The 18,126-nt window shown below is 41.5% G+C and overlaps 8 non-coding genes across 8 annotated transcripts; all 8 read left to right on the top strand.

The window, feature by feature from the left end:
* The first annotated feature begins 414 nt into the window (after window positions 1-414).
* TRNAY-GUA (transfer RNA tyrosine (anticodon GUA)) lies at window positions 415-500 on the top strand. Its single transcript is given in 2 exon segments — window positions 415-451; window positions 465-500. It is a non-coding gene; the product is annotated as a tRNA-Tyr (tRNA).
* A 4,434-nt stretch (window positions 501-4,934) lies between these two features.
* On the top strand, window positions 4,935-5,020 carry TRNAY-GUA (transfer RNA tyrosine (anticodon GUA)). Its single transcript is given in 2 exon segments — window positions 4,935-4,971; window positions 4,985-5,020. It is a non-coding gene; the product is annotated as a tRNA-Tyr (tRNA).
* Window positions 5,021-10,748: 5,728 nt separating this feature from the next.
* TRNAY-GUA (transfer RNA tyrosine (anticodon GUA)) lies at window positions 10,749-10,834 on the top strand. Its single transcript is given in 2 exon segments — window positions 10,749-10,785; window positions 10,799-10,834. It is a non-coding gene; the product is annotated as a tRNA-Tyr (tRNA).
* A 559-nt stretch (window positions 10,835-11,393) lies between these two features.
* Window positions 11,394-11,479, top strand: TRNAY-GUA (transfer RNA tyrosine (anticodon GUA)). Its single transcript is given in 2 exon segments — window positions 11,394-11,430; window positions 11,444-11,479. It is a non-coding gene; the product is annotated as a tRNA-Tyr (tRNA).
* A 1,206-nt stretch (window positions 11,480-12,685) lies between these two features.
* Window positions 12,686-12,771, top strand: TRNAY-GUA (transfer RNA tyrosine (anticodon GUA)). The gene is given in 2 exon segments: window positions 12,686-12,722; window positions 12,736-12,771. It is a non-coding gene; the product is annotated as a tRNA-Tyr (tRNA).
* A 559-nt stretch (window positions 12,772-13,330) lies between these two features.
* Window positions 13,331-13,416, top strand: TRNAY-GUA (transfer RNA tyrosine (anticodon GUA)). The gene is given in 2 exon segments: window positions 13,331-13,367; window positions 13,381-13,416. It is a non-coding gene; the product is annotated as a tRNA-Tyr (tRNA).
* A 1,852-nt stretch (window positions 13,417-15,268) lies between these two features.
* TRNAY-GUA (transfer RNA tyrosine (anticodon GUA)) lies at window positions 15,269-15,354 on the top strand. The gene is given in 2 exon segments: window positions 15,269-15,305; window positions 15,319-15,354. It is a non-coding gene; the product is annotated as a tRNA-Tyr (tRNA).
* Window positions 15,355-15,913: 559 nt separating this feature from the next.
* On the top strand, window positions 15,914-15,999 carry TRNAY-GUA (transfer RNA tyrosine (anticodon GUA)). The gene is given in 2 exon segments: window positions 15,914-15,950; window positions 15,964-15,999. It is a non-coding gene; the product is annotated as a tRNA-Tyr (tRNA).
* The last annotated feature ends 2,127 nt before the right edge of the window (window positions 16,000-18,126 follow it).

Genomic DNA, 18,126 nt, shown 5'->3' with positions numbered 1-18,126 from the left:
CGACACCAATCTTCGTTGGTTTCCTGTGAGGTATTTTGGATCCCCATCTCTTGCTATGAACTGACAAAACAGCAGAATCCCCTTGACAATCTTGATTTCTCAAGGGAAATGGGAGAACACTATACACCATCCAAGATATTAAAATATTGTCAAGGCCGAACACTGATGAATACTCTGAGGAGATGGCCTGTGAGGCGCCGCCTTTCAACTTTTCCTCCTTTGTATGGTGGTCAGTAACATGCGGGAGACTGCGGAGGGGGTCATTTTTTTAATTGGGAACTGATGTGCTTTTACTCAATTCGGGAACCTCACAAGCCAAATTTGTAGTATTTTGCACGAATTGCAAGAGATGTTTGAATGTCGACGGTTGAAGTGGAAGCTCGTATTGAGCTTGCTAGAGACTGATTTGCCAAGCCTTCGATAGCTCAGTTGGTAGAGCGGAGGACTGTAGTGGTAAAACAGGCATCCTTAGGTCGCTGGTTCAAATCCGGCTCGAAGGACTTTTGCCAAATGCACATTTTATTGAATACTTGGAAAGTAAAATACTTGGAAAGTAAAATAACAGACAATTTATAATTATATTATATTTCATCACTGAAAATAGATGCCTTTTGCTTTGAGGCTGTGACCACGTTATTTTTCTGTCCAACACGAATCTTCATTGGTTTCCTGTCAGGTGTTTTGGATCCCCATCTCTTGCTATGAACTGGCAAAACAGCAGAATCCCCTTGACAATCTTGATTTCTCAAGAGAAATGAGAGAACACTATACACCATCCAAGATATTAAAATATTGTCAAGGCCCAACGCGGCTGAATACTCTGAGGAGATGGCCTGTGAGGTGCCGCCTTTCAGCTTTTCCCCCTTAGTATGGTGGTCAGTAACATGCGGGCGACTGCGGAGGGGGTCATTTTTTTAATTGTGAACTGATGTGCTTTTACTCAATTCGGGAACCTCACAAGCCAAATTTGTAGTATTTTGCACGAATTGCAAGAGATGTTTACAAGTCGACGGTTGAAGTGGAAGCTCGTATTCAGTTTGCTAGAGTTGATTTGCCAAGCCTTCGATAGCTCAGTTGGTAGAGCGGAGGACTGTAGTGGTAAAACAGGCATCCTTAGGTCGCTGGTTTAAATCCGGCTCAAAGGACTTTTGCCAAATGCACATTTTATTGAATACTTGGAAAGTAAAATACTTGGAAAGTAAAATAACAGACAATTTATAATTATATTATATTTCATCACTGAAAATAGATGCCTTTTGCTTTGAGGCTGTGGCCACGTTATTTTTCTGTCCAACACGAATCTTCATTGGTTTCCTGTCAGGTGTTTTGGATCCCCATCTCTTGCTATGAACTGGCAAAACAGCAGAATCCCCTTGACAATCTTGATTTCTCAAGGGAAATGAGAGAACACTATACACCATCCAAGATATTAAAATATTGTCAAGGCCCAACACGGCTGAATACTCTGAGGAGATGGCCTGTGAGGCGCCGCCTTTCAACTTTTCCCCCTTAGTATGGTGGTCATTAACATGCGGGAGACTGCGGAGGGGGTCATTTTTTTAATTGGGAACTGATGTGCTTTTACTCAATTCGGGAACCTCACAAGCCAAATTTGTAGTATTTTGCACGAATTGCAAGAGATGTTTACAAGTCGACGGTTGAAGTGGAAGCTCGTATTGAGTTTGCTAGAGAAAGATTTGCCAAGCCTTCGATAGCTCAGTTGGTAGAGCGTGGGACTGTAGTGGTAAAACAGGCATCCTTAGGTCGCTGTTTCAAATCCGGCTCGATGGACTTTTGCCAAATGCACATTGTATTGAATACTTGGAAAGTAAAATACTTGGAAAGTAAAATAACAGACAATTTATAATTATATTATATTTCATCACTGAAAATAGATGCCTTTTGCTTTGAGGCTGTGACCACGTTATTTTTCTGTCCAACACGAATCTTCATTGGTTTCCTGTCAGGTGTTTTGGATCCCCATCTCTTGCTATGAACTGGCAAAACAGCAGAATCCCCTTGACAATCTTGATTTCTCAAGAGAAATGAGAGAACACTATACACCATCCAAGATATTAAAATATTGTCAAGGCCCAACGCGGCTGAATACTCTGAGGAGATGGCCTGTGAGGTGCCGCCTTTCAGCTTTTCCCCCTTAGTATGGTGGTCAGTAACATGCGGGCGACTGCGGAGGGGGTCATTTTTTTAATTGTGAACTGATGTGCTTTTACTCAATTCGGGAACCTCACAAGCCAAATTTGTAGTATTTTGCACGAATTGCAAGAGATGTTTACAAGTCGACGGTTGAAGTGGAAGCTCGTATTCAGTTTGCTAGAGTTGATTTGCCAAGCCTTCGATAGCTCAGTTGGTAGAGCGGAGGACTGTAGTGGTAAAACAGGCATCCTTAGGTCGCTGGTTTAAATCCGGCTCAAAGGACTTTTGCCAAATGCACATTTTATTGAATACTTGGAAAGTAAAATACTTGGAAAGTAAAATAACAGACAATTTATAATTATATTATATTTCATCACTGAAAATAGATGCCTTTTGCTTTGAGGCTGTGGCCACGTTATTTTTCTGTCCAACACGAATCTTCATTGGTTTCCTGTCAGGTGTTTTGGATCCCCATCTCTTGCTATGAACTGGCAAAACAGCAGAATCCCCTTGACAATCTTGATTTCTCAAGGGAAATGAGAGAACACTATACACCATCCAAGATATTAAAATATTGTCAAGGCCCAACACGGCTGAATACTCTGAGGAGATGGCCTGTGAGGCGCCGCCTTTCAACTTTTCCCCCTTAGTATGGTGGTCATTAACATGCGGGAGACTGCGGAGGGGGTCATTTTTTTAATTGGGAACTGATGTGCTTTTACTCAATTCGGGAACCTCACAAGCCAAATTTGTAGTATTTTGCACGAATTGCAAGAGATGTTTACAAGTCGACGGTTGAAGTGGAAGCTCGTATTGAGTTTGCTAGAGAAAGATTTGCCAAGCCTTCGATAGCTCAGTTGGTAGAGCGTGGGACTGTAGTGGTAAAACAGGCATCCTTAGGTCGCTGTTTCAAATCCGGCTCGAAGGACTTTTGCCAAATGCACATTGTATTGAATACTTGGAAAGTAAAATACTTGGAAAGTAAAATAACAGACAATTTATAATTATATTATATTTCATCACTGAAAATAGATGCCTTTTGCTTTGAGGCTGTGACCACGTTATTTTTCTGTCCAACACGAATCTTCATTGGTTTCCTGTCAGGTGTTTTGGATCCCCATCTCTTGCTATGAACTGGCAAAACAGCAGAATCCCCTTGACAATCTTGATTTCTCAAGAGAAATGAGAGAACACTATACACCATCCAAGATATTAAAATATTGTCAAGGCCCAACGCGGCTGAATACTCTGAGGAGATGGCCTGTGAGGTGCCGCCTTTCAGCTTTTCCCCCTTAGTATGGTGGTCAGTAACATGCGGGCGACTGCGGAGGGGGTCATTTTTTTAATTGTGAACTGATGTGCTTTTACTCAATTCGGGAACCTCACAAGCCAAATTTGTAGTATTTTGCACGAATTGCAAGAGATGTTTGAATGTCGACGGTTGAAGTGGAAGCTCGTATTGAGCTTGCTAGAGACTGATTTGCCAAGCCTTCGATAGCTCAGTTGGTAGAGCGGAGGACTGTAGTGGTAAAACAGGCATCCTTAGGTCGCTGGTTCAAATCCGGCTCAAAGGACTTTTGCCAAATGCACATTTTATTGAATACTTGGAAAGTAAAATACTTGGAAAGTAAAATAACAGACAATTTATAATTATATTATATTTCATCACTGAAAATAGATGCCTTTTGCTTTGAGGCTGTGGCCACGTTATTTTTCTGTCCAACACAAATCTTCATTGGTTTCCTGTCAGGTGTTTTGGATCCCCATCTCTTGCTATGAACTGGCAAAACAGCAGAATCCCCTTGACAATCTTGATTTCTCAAGGGAAATGAGAGAACACTATACACCATCCAAGATATTAAAATATTGTCAAGGCCCAACACGGCTGAATACTCTGAGGAGATGGCCTGTGAGGCGCCGCCTTTCAACTTTTCCCCCTTAGTATGGTGGTCATTAACATGCGGGAGACTGCGGAGGGGGTCATTTTTTTAATTGGGAACTGATGTGCTTTTACTCAATTCGGGAACCTCACAAGCCAAATTTGTAGTATTTTGCACGAATTGCAAGAGATGTTTACAAGTCGACGGTTGAAGTGGAAGCTCGTATTGAGTTTGCTAGAGAAAGATTTGCCAAGCCTTCGATAGCTCAGTTGGTAGAGCGTGGGACTGTAGTGGTAAAACAGGCATCCTTAGGTCGCTGTTTCAAATCCGGCTCGAAGGACTTTTGCCAAATGCACATTGTATTGAATACTTGGAAAGTAAAATACTTGGAAAGTAAAATAACAGACAATTTATAATTATATTATATTTCATCACTGAAAATAGATGCCTTTTGCTTTGAGGCTGTGACCACGTTATTTTTCTGTCCAACACGAATCTTCATTGGTTTCCTGTCAGGTGTTTTGGATCCCCATCTCTTGCTATGAACTGGCAAAACAGCAGAATCCCCTTGACAATCTTGATTTCTCAAGGGAAATGGGAGAACACTATACACCATCCAAGATATTAAAATATTGTCAAGGCCGAACACTGATGAATACTCTGAGGAGATGGCCTGTGAGGCGCCGCCTTTCAACTTTTCCTCCTTTGTATGGTGGTCAGTAACATGCGGGAGACTGCGGAGGGGGTCATTTTTTTAATTGGGAACTGATGTGCTTTTACTCAATTCGGGAACCTCACAAGCCAAATTTGTAGTATTTTGCACGAATTGCAAGAGATGTTTGAATGTCGACGGTTGAAGTGGAAGCTCGTATTGAGCTTGCTAGAGACTGATTTGCCAAGCCTTCGATAGCTCAGTTGGTAGAGCGGAGGACTGTAGTGGTAAAACAGGCATCCTTAGGTCGCTGGTTCAAATCCGGCTCGAAGGACTTTTGCCAAATGCACATTTTATTGAATACTTGGAAAGTAAAATACTTGGAAAGTAAAATAACAGACAATTTATAATTATATTATATTTCATCACTGAAAATAGATGCCTTTTGCTTTGAGGCTGTGACCACGTTATTTTTCTGTCCAACACGAATCTTCATTGGTTTCCTGTCAGGTGTTTTGGATCCCCATCTCTTGCTATGAACTGGCAAAACAGCAGAATCCCCTTGACAATCTTGATTTCTCAAGAGAAATGAGAGAACACTATACACCATCCAAGATATTAAAATATTGTCAAGGCCCAACGCGGCTGAATACTCTGAGGAGATGGCCTGTGAGGTGCCGCCTTTCAGCTTTTCCCCCTTAGTATGGTGGTCAGTAACATGCGGGCGACTGCGGAGGGGGTCATTTTTTTAATTGTGAACTGATGTGCTTTTACTCAATTCGGGAACCTCACAAGCCAAATTTGTAGTATTTTGCACGAATTGCAAGAGATGTTTGAATGTGGACGGTTGAAGTAGAAGCTCGTATTGAGCTTGCTAGAGACTGATTTGCCAAGCCTTCGATAGCTCAGTTGGGAGAGCGGAGGACTGTAGTGGTAAAACAGGCATCCTTAGGTCGCTGGTTCAAATCCGGCTCAAAGGACTTTTGCCAAATGCACATTTTATTGAATACTTGGAAAGTAAAATACTTGGAAAGTAAAATAACAGACAATTTATAATTATATTATATTTCATCACTGAAAATAGATGCCTTTTGCTTTGAGGCTGTGACCACGTTATTTTTCTGTCCAACACGAATCTTCATTGGTTTCCTGTGAGGTGTTTTGGATCCCCATCTCTTGCTATGAACTGGCAAAACAGCAGAATCCCCTTGACAATCTTGATTTCTCAAGAGAAATGAGAGAACACTATACACCATCCAAGATATTAAAATATTGTCAAGGCCCAACGCGGCTGAATACTCTGAGGAGATGGCCTGTGAGGTGCCGCCTTTCAACTTTTCCCCCTTAGTATGGTGGTCATTAACATGCGGGAGACTGCGGAGGGGGTCATTTTTTTAATTGGGAACTGATGTGCTTTTACTCAATTCGGGAACCTCACAAGCCAAATTTGTAGTATTTTGCACGAATTGCAAGAGATGTTTACAAGTCGACGGTTGAAGTGGAAGCTCGTATTGAGTTTGCTAGAGAACGATTTGCCAAGCCTTCGATAGCTCAGTTGGTAGAGCGTGGGACTGTAGTGGTAAAACAGGCATCCTTAGGTCGCTGTTTCAAATCCGGCTCGAAGGACTTTTGCCAAATGCACATTGTATTGAATACTTGGAAAGTAAAATACTTGGAAAGTAAAATAACAGACAATTTATAATTATATTATATTTCATCACTGAAAATAGATGCCTTTTGCTTTGAGGCTGTGGCCACGTTATTTTTCTGTCCGACACCAATCTTCGTTGGTTTCCTGTGAGGTATTTTGGATCCCCATCTCTTGCTATGAACTGACAAAACAGCAGAATCCCCTTGACAATCTTGATTTCTCAAGGGAAATGGGAGAACACTATACACCATCCAAGATATTAAAATATTGTCAAGGCCGAACACTGATGAATACTCTGAGGAGATGGCCTGTGAGGCGCCGCCTTTCAACTTTTCCTCCTTTGTATGGTGGTCAGTAACATGCGGGACACTGCGGAGGGGGTCATTTTTTTAATTGTGAACTGATGTGCTTTTACTCAATTCGGGAACCTCACAAGCCAAATTTGTAGTATTTTGCACGAATTGCAAGAGATGTTTGAATGTCGACGGTTGAAGTGGAAGCTCGTATTGAGCTTGCTAGAGACTGATTTGCCAAGCCTTCAATAGCTCAGTTGGTAGAGCGGAGGACTGTAATGGTAAAACAGGCATCCTTAGGTCGCTGGTTCAAATCCGGCTCAAAGGACTTTTGCCAAATGCACATTTTATTGAATACTTGGAAAGTAAAATACTTGGAAAGTAAAATAACAGACAATTTATAATTATATTATATTTCATCACTGAAAATAGATGCCTTTTGCTTTGAGGCTGTGGCCACGTTATTTTTCTGTCCAACACGAATCTTCATTGGTTTCCTGTCAGGTGTTTTGGATCCCCATCTCTTGCTATGAACTGGCAAAACAGCAGAATCCCCTTGACAATCTTGATTTCTCAAGGGAAATGAGAGAACACTATACACCATCCAAGATATTAAAATATTGTCAAGGCCCAACACGGCTGAATACTCTGAGGAGATGGCCTGTGAGGCGCCGCCTTTCAACTTTTCCCCCTTAGTATGGTGGTCATTAACATGCGGGAGACTGCGCAGGGGGTCATTTTTTTAATTGGGAACTGATGTGCTTTTACTCAATTCGGGAACCTCACAAGCCAAATTTGTAGTATTTTGCACGAATTGCAAGAGATGTTTACAAGTCGACGGTTGAAGTGGAAGCTTGTATTGAGTTTGCTAGAGATTGATTTGCCAAGCCTTCGAAAGCTCAGTTGGCAGAGCGGAGGACTGTAGTGGTAAAACAGGCATCCTTAGGTCGCTGGTTCAAATCCGGCTCAAAGGACTTTTGCCAAATGCAAATTTTATTGAATACTTGGAAAGTGAAATACTTGGAAAATAAAATAACAGACAATTTATAATTATATTATATTTCATCACTGAAAATAGATGCCTTTTGCTTTGAGGCTGTGGCCACGTTATGTTTCTGTCCAACACCAATCGTCATTGGTTGCCTGTGAGGTGTTTCGGATCCCCATCTCTTGCTATGAACTGGCAAAACAGCAGAATCCCCTTGACAATCTTGATTTCTCAAGGGAAATGGGAGAACACTATACACCATCCAAGATATTAAAATATGGTCAAGGCCGAACACTGATGAATACTCTGAGGAGATGGCCTGTGAGGCGCCGCCTTTCAACTTTTCCTCCTTTGTATGGTGGTCAGTAACATGCGGGACACTGCGGAGGGGGTCATTTTTTTAATTGTGAACTGATGTGCTTTTACTCAATTCGGGAACCTCACAAGCCAAATTTGTAGTATTTTGCACGAATTGCAAGAGATGTTTGAATGTCGACGGTTGAAGTGGAAGCTCGTATTGAGCTTGCTAGAGACTGATTTGCCAAGCCTTCGATAGCTCAGTTGGTAGAGCGGAGGACTGTAGTGGTAAAACAGGCATCCTTAGGTCGCTGGTTCAAATCCGGCTCAAAGGACTTTTGCCAAATGCACATTTTATTGAATACTTGGAAAGTAAAATACTTGGAAAGTAAAATAACAGACAATTTATAATTATATTATATTTCATCACTGAAAATAGATGCCTTTTGCTTTGAGGCTGTGGCCACGTTATTTTTCTGTCCAACACGAATCTTCATTGGTTTCCTGTCAGGTGTTTTTGATCCCCATCTCTTGCTATGAACTGGCAAAACAGCAGAATCCCCTTGACAATCTTGATTTCTCAAGGGAAATGAGAGAACACTATACACCATCCAAGATATTAAAATATTGTCAAGGCCCAACACGGCTGAATACTCTGAGGAGATGGCCTGTGAGGCGCCACCTTTCAACTTTTCCCCCTTAGTATGGTGGTCATTAACATGCGGGAGACTGCGGAGGGGGTCATTTTTTTAATTGGGAACTGATGTGCTTTTACTCAATTCGGGAACCTCACAAGCCAAATTTGTAGTATTTTGCACGAATTGCAAGAGATGTTTACAAGTCGACGGTTGAAGTGGAAGCTCGTATTGAGTTTGCTAGAGAATAATTTGCCAAGCCTTCGAAAGCTCAGTTGGTAGAGCGGAGGACTGTAGTGGTAAAACAGGCATCCTTAGGTTGCTGGTTCAAATCCGGCTCGAAGGACTTTTGCCAAATGCAAATTTTATTGAATACTTGGAAAGTAAAATACTAGGAAAATAAAATAACAGAATATTTATAATTATATTATATTTCATCACTGAAAATAGATGCCTTTTGCTTTGAGGCTGTGGCCACGTTATTTTTCTGTCCGACACCAATCTTCGTTGGTTTCCTGTGACGTATTTTGGATCCCCATCTCTTGCTATGAACTGACAAAACAGCAGAATCCCCTTGACAATCTTGATTTCTCAAGGGAAATGGGAGAACACTATACACCATCCAAGATATTAAAATATTGTCAAGGCCGAACACTGATGAATACTCTGAGGAGATGGCCTGTGAGGCGCCGCCTTTCAACTTTTCCTCCTTTGTATGGTGGTCAGTAACATGCGGGACACTGCGGAGGGGGTCATTTTTTTAATTGTGAACTGATGTGCTTTTACTCAATTCGGGAACCTCACAAGCCAAATTTGTAGTATTTTGCACGAATTGCAAGAGATGTTTGAATGTCGACGGTTGAAGTGGAAGCTCGTATTGAGCTTGCTAGAGACTGATTTGCCAAGCCTTCAATAGCTCAGTTGGTAGAGCGGAGGACTGTAGTGGTAAAACAGGCATCCTTAGGTCGCTGGTTCAAATCCGGCTCAAAGGACTTTTGCCAAATGCACATTTTATTGAATACTTGGAAAGTAAAATACTTGGAAAGTAAAATAACAGACAATTTATAATTATATTATATTTCATCACTGAAAATAGATGCCTTTTGCTTTGAGGCTGTGGCCACGTTATTTTTCTGTCCAACACGAATCTTCATTGGTTTCCTGTCAGGTGTTTTGGATCCCCATCTCTTGCTATGAACTGGCAAAACAGCAGAATCCCCTTGACAATCTTGATTTCTCAAGGGAAATGAGAGAACACTATACACCATCCAAGATATTAAAATATTGTCAAGGCCCAACACGGCTGAATACTCTGAGGAGATGGCCTGTGAGGCGCCGCCTTTCAACTTTTCCCCCTTAGTATGGTGGTCATTAACATGCGGGAGACTGCGGAGGGGGTCATTTTTTTAATTGGGAACTGATGTGCTTTTACTCAATTCGGGAACCTCACAAGCCAAATTTGTAGTATTTTGCACGAATTGCAAGAGATGTTTACAAGTCGACGGTTGAAGTGGAAGCTCGTATTGAGTTTGCTAGAGATTGATTTGCCAAGCCTTCGAAAGCTCAGTTGGTAGAGCGGAGGACTGTAGTGGTAAAACAGGCATCCTTAGGTCGCTGGTTCAAATCCGGCTCAAAGGACTTTTGCCAAATGCAAATTTTATTGAATACTTGGAAAGTGAAATACTTGGAAAATAAAATAACAGACAATTTATAATTATATTATATTTCATCACTGAAAATAGATGCCTTTTGCTTTGAGGCTGTGGCCACGTTATGTTTCTGTCCAACACCAATCTTCATTGGTTGCCTGTGAGGTGTTTCGGATCCCCATCTCTTGCTATGAACTGGCAAAACAGCAGAATCCCCTTGACAATCTTGATTTCTCAAGGGAAATGGGAGAACACTATACACCATCCAAGATATTAAAATATGGTCAAGGCCGAACACTGATGAATACTCTGAGGAGATGGCCTGTGAGGCGCCGCCTTTCAACTTTTCCTCCTTTGTATGGTGGTCAGTAACATGCGGGACACTGCGGAGGGGGTCATTTTTTTAATTGTGAACTGATGTGCTTTTACTCAATTCGGGAACCTCACAAGCCAAATTTGTAGTATTTTGCACGAATTGCAAGAGATGTTTGAATGTGGACGGTTGAAGTAGAAGCTCGTATTGAGCTTGCTAGAGACTGATTTGCCAAGCCTTCGATAGCTCAGTTGGTAGAGCGGAGGACTGTAGTGGTAAAACAGGCATCCTTAGGTCGCTGGTTCAAATCCGGCTCGGAGGACTTTTGCCAAATGCACATTTTATTGAATACTTGGAAAGTAAAATACTTGGAAAGTAAAATAACAGACAATTTATAATTATATTATATTTCATCACTGAAAATAGATGCCTTTTGCTTTGAGGCTGTGACCACGTTATTTTTCTGTCCAACACGAATCTTCATTGGTTTCCTGTGAGGTGTTTTGGATCCCCATCTCTTGCTATGAACTGGCAAAACAGCAGAATCCCCTTGACAATCTTGATTTCTCAAGAGAAATGAGAGAACACTATACACCATCCAAGATATTAAAATATTGTCAAGGCCCAACGCGGCTGAATACTCTGAGGAGATGGCCTGTGAGGTGCCGCCTTTCAACTTTTCCCCCTTAGTATGGTGGTCAGTAACATGCGGGCGACTGCGGAGGGGGTCATTTTTTTAATTGTGAACTGATGTGCTTTTACTCAATTCGGGAACCTCACAAGCCAAATTTGTAGTATTTTGCACGAATTGCAAGAGATGTTTACAAGTCGACGGTTGAAGTGGAAGCTCGTATTGAGTTTGCTAGAGTTGATTTGCCAAGCCTTTGATAGCTCAGTTGGTAGAGCGGAGGACTGTAGTGGTAAAACAGGCATCCTTAGGTCGCTGGTTCAAATCCGGCTCAAAGGACTTTTGCCAAATGCACATTTTATTGAATACTTGGAAAGTAAAATACTTGGAAAGTAAAATAACAGATAATTTATAATTATATTATATTTCATCACTGAAAATAGATGCCTTTTGCTTTGAGGCTGTGGCCACGTTATTTTTCTGTCCAACACGAATCTTCATTGGTTTCCTGTCAGGTGTTTTGGATCCCCATCTCTTGCTATGAACTGGCAAAACAGCAGAATCCCCTTGACAATCTTGATTTCTCAAGGGAAATGAGAGAACACTATACACCATCCAAGATATTAAAATATTGTCAAGGCCCAACACGGCTGAATACTCTGAGGAGATGGCCTGTGAGGCGCCGCCTTTCAACTTTTCCCACTTAGTATGGTGGTCATTAACATGCGGGAGACTGCGGAGGGGGTCATTTTTTTAATTGGGAACTGATGTGCTTTTACTCAATTCGGGAACCTCACAAGCCAAATTTGTAGTATTTTGCACGAATTGCAAGAGATGTTTACAAGTCGACGGTTGAAGTGGAAGCTCGTATTGAGTTTGCTAGAGAACGATTTGCCAAGCCTTCGATAGCTCAGTTGGTAGAGCTTGGGACTGTAGTGGTAAAACAGGCATCCTTAGGTCGCTGTTTCAAATCCGGCTCGAAGGACTTTTGCCAAATGCACATTGTATTGAATACTTGGAAAGTAAAATACTTGGAAAGTAAAATAACAGACAATTTATAATTATATTATATTTCATAACTGAAAATAGATGCCTTTTGCTTTGAGGCTGTGGCCACGTTATTTTTCTGTCCGACACCAATCTTCGTTGGTTTCCTGTGAGGTATTTTGGATCCCCATCTCTTGCTATGAACTGACAAAACAGCAGAATCCCCTTGACAATCTTGATTTCTCAAGGGAAATGGGAGAACACTATACACCATCCAAGATATTAAAATATTGTCAAGGCCGAACACTGATGAATACTCTGAGGAGATGGCCTGTGAGGCGCCGCCTTTCAACTTTTCCTCCTTTGTATGGTGGTCAGTAACATGCGGGACACTGCGGAGGGGGTCATTTTTTTAATTGTGAACTGATGTGCTTTTACTCAATTCGGGAACCTCACAAGCCAAATTTGTAGTATTTTGCACGAATTGCAAGAGATGTTTGAATGTCGACGGTTGAAGTGGAAGCTCGTATTGAGCTTGCTAGAGACTGATTTGCCAAGCCTTCGATAGCTCAGTTGGTAGAGCGGAGGACTGTAGTGGTAAAACAGGCATCCTTAGGTCGCTGGTTCAAATCCGGCTCGGAGGACTTTTGCCAAATGCACATTTTATTGAATACTTGGAAAGTAAAATACTTGGAAAGTAAAATAACAGACAATTTATAATTATATTATATTTCATCACTGAAAATAGATGCCTTTTGCTTTGAGGCTGTGACCACGTTATTTTTCTGTCCAACACGAATCTTCATTGGTTTCCTGTGAGGTGTTTTGGATCCCCATCTCTTGCTATGAACTGGCAAAACAGCAGAATCCCCTTGACAATCTTGATTTCTCAAGAGAAATGAGAGAACACTATACACCATCCAAGATATTAAAATATTGTCAAGGCCCAACGCGGCTGAATACTCTGAGGAGATGGCCTGTGAGGTGCCGCCTTTCAACTTTTCCCCCTTAGTATGGTGGTCAGTAACATGCGGGCGACTGCGGAGGGGGTCATTTTTTTAATTGTGAACTGATGTGCTTTTACTCAATTCGGGAACCTCACAAGCCAAATTTGTAGTATTTTGCACGAATTGCAAGAGATGTTTACAAGTCGACGGTTGAAGTGGAAGCTCGTATTGAGTTTGCTAGAGTTGATTTGCCAAGCCTTTGATAGCTCAGTTGGTAGAGCGGAGGACTGTAGTGGTAAAACAGGCATCCTTAGGTCGCTGGTTCAAATCCGGCTCAAAGGACTTTTGCCAAATGCACATTTTATTGAATACTTGGAAAGTAAAATACTTGGAAAGTAAAATAACAGATAATTTATAATTATATTATATTTCATCACTGAAAATAGATGCCTTTTGCTTTGAGGCTGTGGCCACGTTATTTTTCTGTCCAACACGAATCTTCATTGGTTTCCTGTCAGGTGTTTTGGATCCCCATCTCTTGCTATGAACTGGCAAAACAGCAGAATCCCCTTGACAATCTTGATTTCTCAAGGGAAATGAGAGAACACTATACACCATCCAAGATATTAAAATATTGTCAAGGCCCAACACGGCTGAATACTCTGAGGAGATGGCCTGTGAGGCGCCGCCTTTCAACTTTTCCCACTTAGTATGGTGGTCATTAACATGCGGGAGACTGCGGAGGGGGTCATTTTTTTAATTGGGAACTGATGTGCTTTTACTCAATTCGGGAACCTCACAAGCCAAATTTGTAGTATTTTGCACGAATTGCAAGAGATGTTTACAAGTCGACGGTTGAAGTGGAAGCTCGTATTGAGTTTGCTAGAGAACGATTTGCCAAGCCTTCGATAGCTCAGTTGGTAGAGCTTGGGACTGTAGTGGTAAAACAGGCATCCTTAGGTCGCTGTTTCAAATCCGGCTCGAAGGACTTTTGCCAAATGCACATTGTATTGAATACTTGGAAAGTAAAATACTTGGAAAGTAAAATAACAGACAATTTATAATTATATTATATTTCATAACTGAAAATAGATGCCTTTTGCTTTGAGGCTGTGGCCACGTTATTTTTCTGTCCGACACCAATCTTCGTTGGTTTCCTGTGAGGTATTTTGGATCCCCATCTCTTGCTATGAACTGACAAAACAGCAGAATCCCCTTGACAATCTTGATTTCTCAAGGGAAATGGGAGAACACTATACACCATCCAAGATATTAAAATATTGTCAAGGCCGAACACTGATGAATACTCTGAGGAGATGGCCTGTGAGGCGCCGCCTTTCAACTTTTCCTCCTTTGTATGGTGGTCAGTAACATGCGGGACACTGCGGAGGGGGTCATTTTTTTAATTGTGAACTGATGTGCTTTTACTCAATTCGGGAACCTCACAAGCCAAATTTGTAGTATTTTGCACGAATTGCAAGAGATGTTTGAATGTCGACGGTTGAAGTGGAAGCTCGTATTGAGCTTGCTAGAGACTGATTTGCCAAGCCTTCGATAGCTCAGTTGGTAGAGCGGAGGACTGTAGTGGTAAAACAGGCATCCTTAGGTCGCTGGTTCAAATCCGGCTCAAAGGACTTTTGCCAAATGCAAATTTTATTGAATACTTGGAAAGTGAAATACTTGGAAAATAAAATAACAGACAATTTATAATTATATTATATTTCATCACTGAAAATAGATGCCTTTTGCTTTGAGGCTGTGGCCACGTTATGTTTCTGTCCAACACCAATCTTCATTGGTTGCCTGTGAGGTGTTTCGGATCCCCATCTCTTGCTATGAACTGGCAAAACAGCAGAATCCCCTTGACAATCTTGATTTCTCAAGGGAAATGGGAGAACACTATACACCATCCAAGATATTAAAATATGGTCAAGGCCGAACACTGATGAATACTCTGAGGAGATGGCCTGTGAGGCGCCGCCTTTCAACTTTTCCTCCTTTGTATGGTGGTCAGTAACATGCGGGACACTGCGGAGGGGGTCATTTTTTTAATTGTGAACTGATGTGCTTTTACTCAATTCGGGAACCTCACAAGCCAAATTTGTAGTATTTTGCACGAATTGCAAGAGATGTTTGAATGTGGACGGTTGAAGTAGAAGCTCGTATTGAGCTTGCTAGAGACTGATTTGCCAAGCCTTCGATAGCTCAGTTGGTAGAGCGGAGGACTGTAGTGGTAAAACAGGCATCCTTAGGTCGCTGGTTCAAATCCGGCTCGGAGGACTTTTGCCAAATGCACATTTTATTGAATACTTGGAAAGTAAAATACTTGGAAAGTAAAATAACAGACAATTTATAATTATATTATATTTCATCACTGAAAATAGATGCCTTTTGCTTTGAGGCTGTGACCACGTTATTTTTCTGTCCAACACGAATCTTCATTGGTTTCCTGTGAGGTGTTTTGGATCCCCATCTCTTGCTATGAACTGGCAAAACAGCAGAATCCCCTTGACAATCTTGATTTCTCAAGAGAAATGAGAGAACACTATACACCATCCAAGATATTAAAATATTGTCAAGGCCCAACGCGGCTGAATACTCTGAGGAGATGGCCTGTGAGGTGCCGCCTTTCAACTTTTCCCCCTTAGTATGGTGGTCAGTAACATGCGGGCGACTGCGGAGGGGGTCATTTTTTTAATTGTGAACTGATGTGCTTTTACTCAATTCGGGAACCTCACAAGCCAAATTTGTAGTATTTTGCACGAATTGCAAGAGATGTTTACAAGTCGACGGTTGAAGTGGAAGCTCGTATTGAGTTTGCTAGAGTTGATTTGCCAAGCCTTTGATAGCTCAGTTGGTAGAGCGGAGGACTGTAGTGGTAAAACAGGCATCCTTAGGTCGCTGGTTCAAATCCGGCTCAAAGGACTTTTGCCAAATGCACATTTTATTGAATACTTGGAAAGTAAAATACTTGGAAAGTAAAATAACAGATAATTTATAATTATATTATATTTCATCACTGAAAATAGATGCCTTTTGCTTTGAGGCTGTGGCCACGTTATTTTTCTGTCCAACACGAATCTTCATTGGTTTCCTGTCAGGTGTTTTGGATCCCCATCTCTTGCTATGAACTGGCAAAACAGCAGAATCCCCTTGACAATCTTGATTTCTCAAGGGAAATGAGAGAACACTATACACCATCCAAGATATTAAAATATTGTCAAGGCCCAACACGGCTGAATACTCTGAGGAGATGGCCTGTGAGGCGCCGCCTTTCAACTTTTCCCCCTTAGTATGGTGGTCATTAACATGCGGGAGACTGCGGAGGGGGTCATTTTTTTAATTGGGAACTGATGTGCTTTTACTCAATTCGGGAACCTCACAAGCCAAATTTGTAGTATTTTGCACGAATTGCAAGAGATGTTTACAAGTCGACGGTTGAAGTGGAAGCTCGTATTGAGTTTGCTAGAGAACGATTTGCCAAGCCTTCGATAGCTCAGTTGGTAGAGCTTGGGACTGTAGTGGTAAAACAGGCATCCTTAGGTCGCTGTTTCAAATCCGGCTCGAAGGACTTTTGCCAAATGCACATTGTATTGAATACTTGGAAAGTAAAATACTTGGAAAGTAAAATAACAGACAATTTATAATTATATTATATTTCATAACTGAAAATAGATGCCTTTTGCTTTGAGGCTGTGGCCACGTTATTTTTCTGTCCGACACCAATCTTCGTTGGTTTCCTGTGAGGTATTTTGGATCCCCATCTCTTGCTATGAACTGACAAAACAGCAGAATCCCCTTGACAATCTTGATTTCTCAAGGGAAATGGGAGAACACTATACACCATCCAAGATATTAAAATATTGTCAAGGCCGAACACTGATGAATACTCTGAGGAGATGGCCTGTGAGGCGCCGCCTTTCAACTTTTCCTCCTTTGTATGGTGGTCAGTAACATGCGGGACACTGCGGAGGGGGTCATTTTTTTAATTGTGAACTGATGTGCTTTTACTCAATTCGGGAACCTCACAAGCCAAATTTGTAGTATTTTGCACGAATTGCAAGAGATGTTTGAATGTCGACGGTTGAAGTGGAAGCTCGTATTGAGCTTGCTAGAGACTGATTTGCCAAGCCTTCGATAGCTCAGTTGGTAGAGCGGAGGACTGTAGTGGTAAAACAGGCATCCTTAGGTCGCTGGTTCAAATCCGGCTCAAAGTACTTTTGCCAAATGCACATTTTATTGAATACTTGGAAAGTAAAATACTTGGAAAGTAAAATAACAGACAATTTATAATTATATTATATTTCATCACTGAAAATAGATGCCTTTTGCTTTGAGGCTGTGGCCACGTTATTTTTCTGTCCAACACGAATCTTCATTGGTTTCCTGTCAGGTGTTTTTGATCCCCATCTCTTGCTATGAACTGGCAAAACAGCAGAATCCCCTTGACAATCTTGATTTCTCAAGGGAAATGAGAGAACACTATACACCATCCAAGATATTAAAATATTGTCAAGGCCCAACACGGCTGAATACTCTGAGGAGATGGCCTGTGAGGCGCCACCTTTCAACTTTTCCCCCTTAGTATGGTGGTCATTAACATGCGGGAGACTGCGGAGGGGGTCATTTTTTTAATTGGGAACTGATGTGCTTTTACTCAATTCGGGAACCTCACAAGCCAAATTTGTAGTATTTTGCACGAATTGCAAGAGATGTTTACAAGTCGACGGTTGAAGTGGAAGCTCGTATTGAGTTTGCTAGAGAATAATTTGCCAAGCCTTCGAAAGCTCAGTTGGTAGAGCGGAGGACTGTAGTGGTAAAACAGGCATCCTTAGGTTGCTGGTTCAAATCCGGCTCGAAGGACTTTTGCCAAATGCAAATTTTATTGAATACTTGGAAAGTAAAATACTTGGAAAATAAAATAACAGAATATTTATAATTATATTATATTTCATCACTGAAAATAGATGCCTTTTGCTTTGAGGCTGTGGCCACGTTATTTTTCTGTCCGACACCAATCTTCGTTGGTTTCCTGTGACGTATTTTGGATCC

The sequence above is a fragment of the Ambystoma mexicanum genome, chromosome 1p (assembly GCF_040938575.1).
Source record: "Ambystoma mexicanum isolate Mex_15411 chromosome 1p, UKY_AmexF1_1, whole genome shotgun sequence".
Classification (NCBI taxonomy): Eukaryota; Metazoa; Chordata; class Amphibia; order Caudata; family Ambystomatidae; genus Ambystoma; species Ambystoma mexicanum.
Note: the sequence above shows the minus strand (reverse complement) of the source record. Positions and strands in the feature narration are given on the sequence as shown.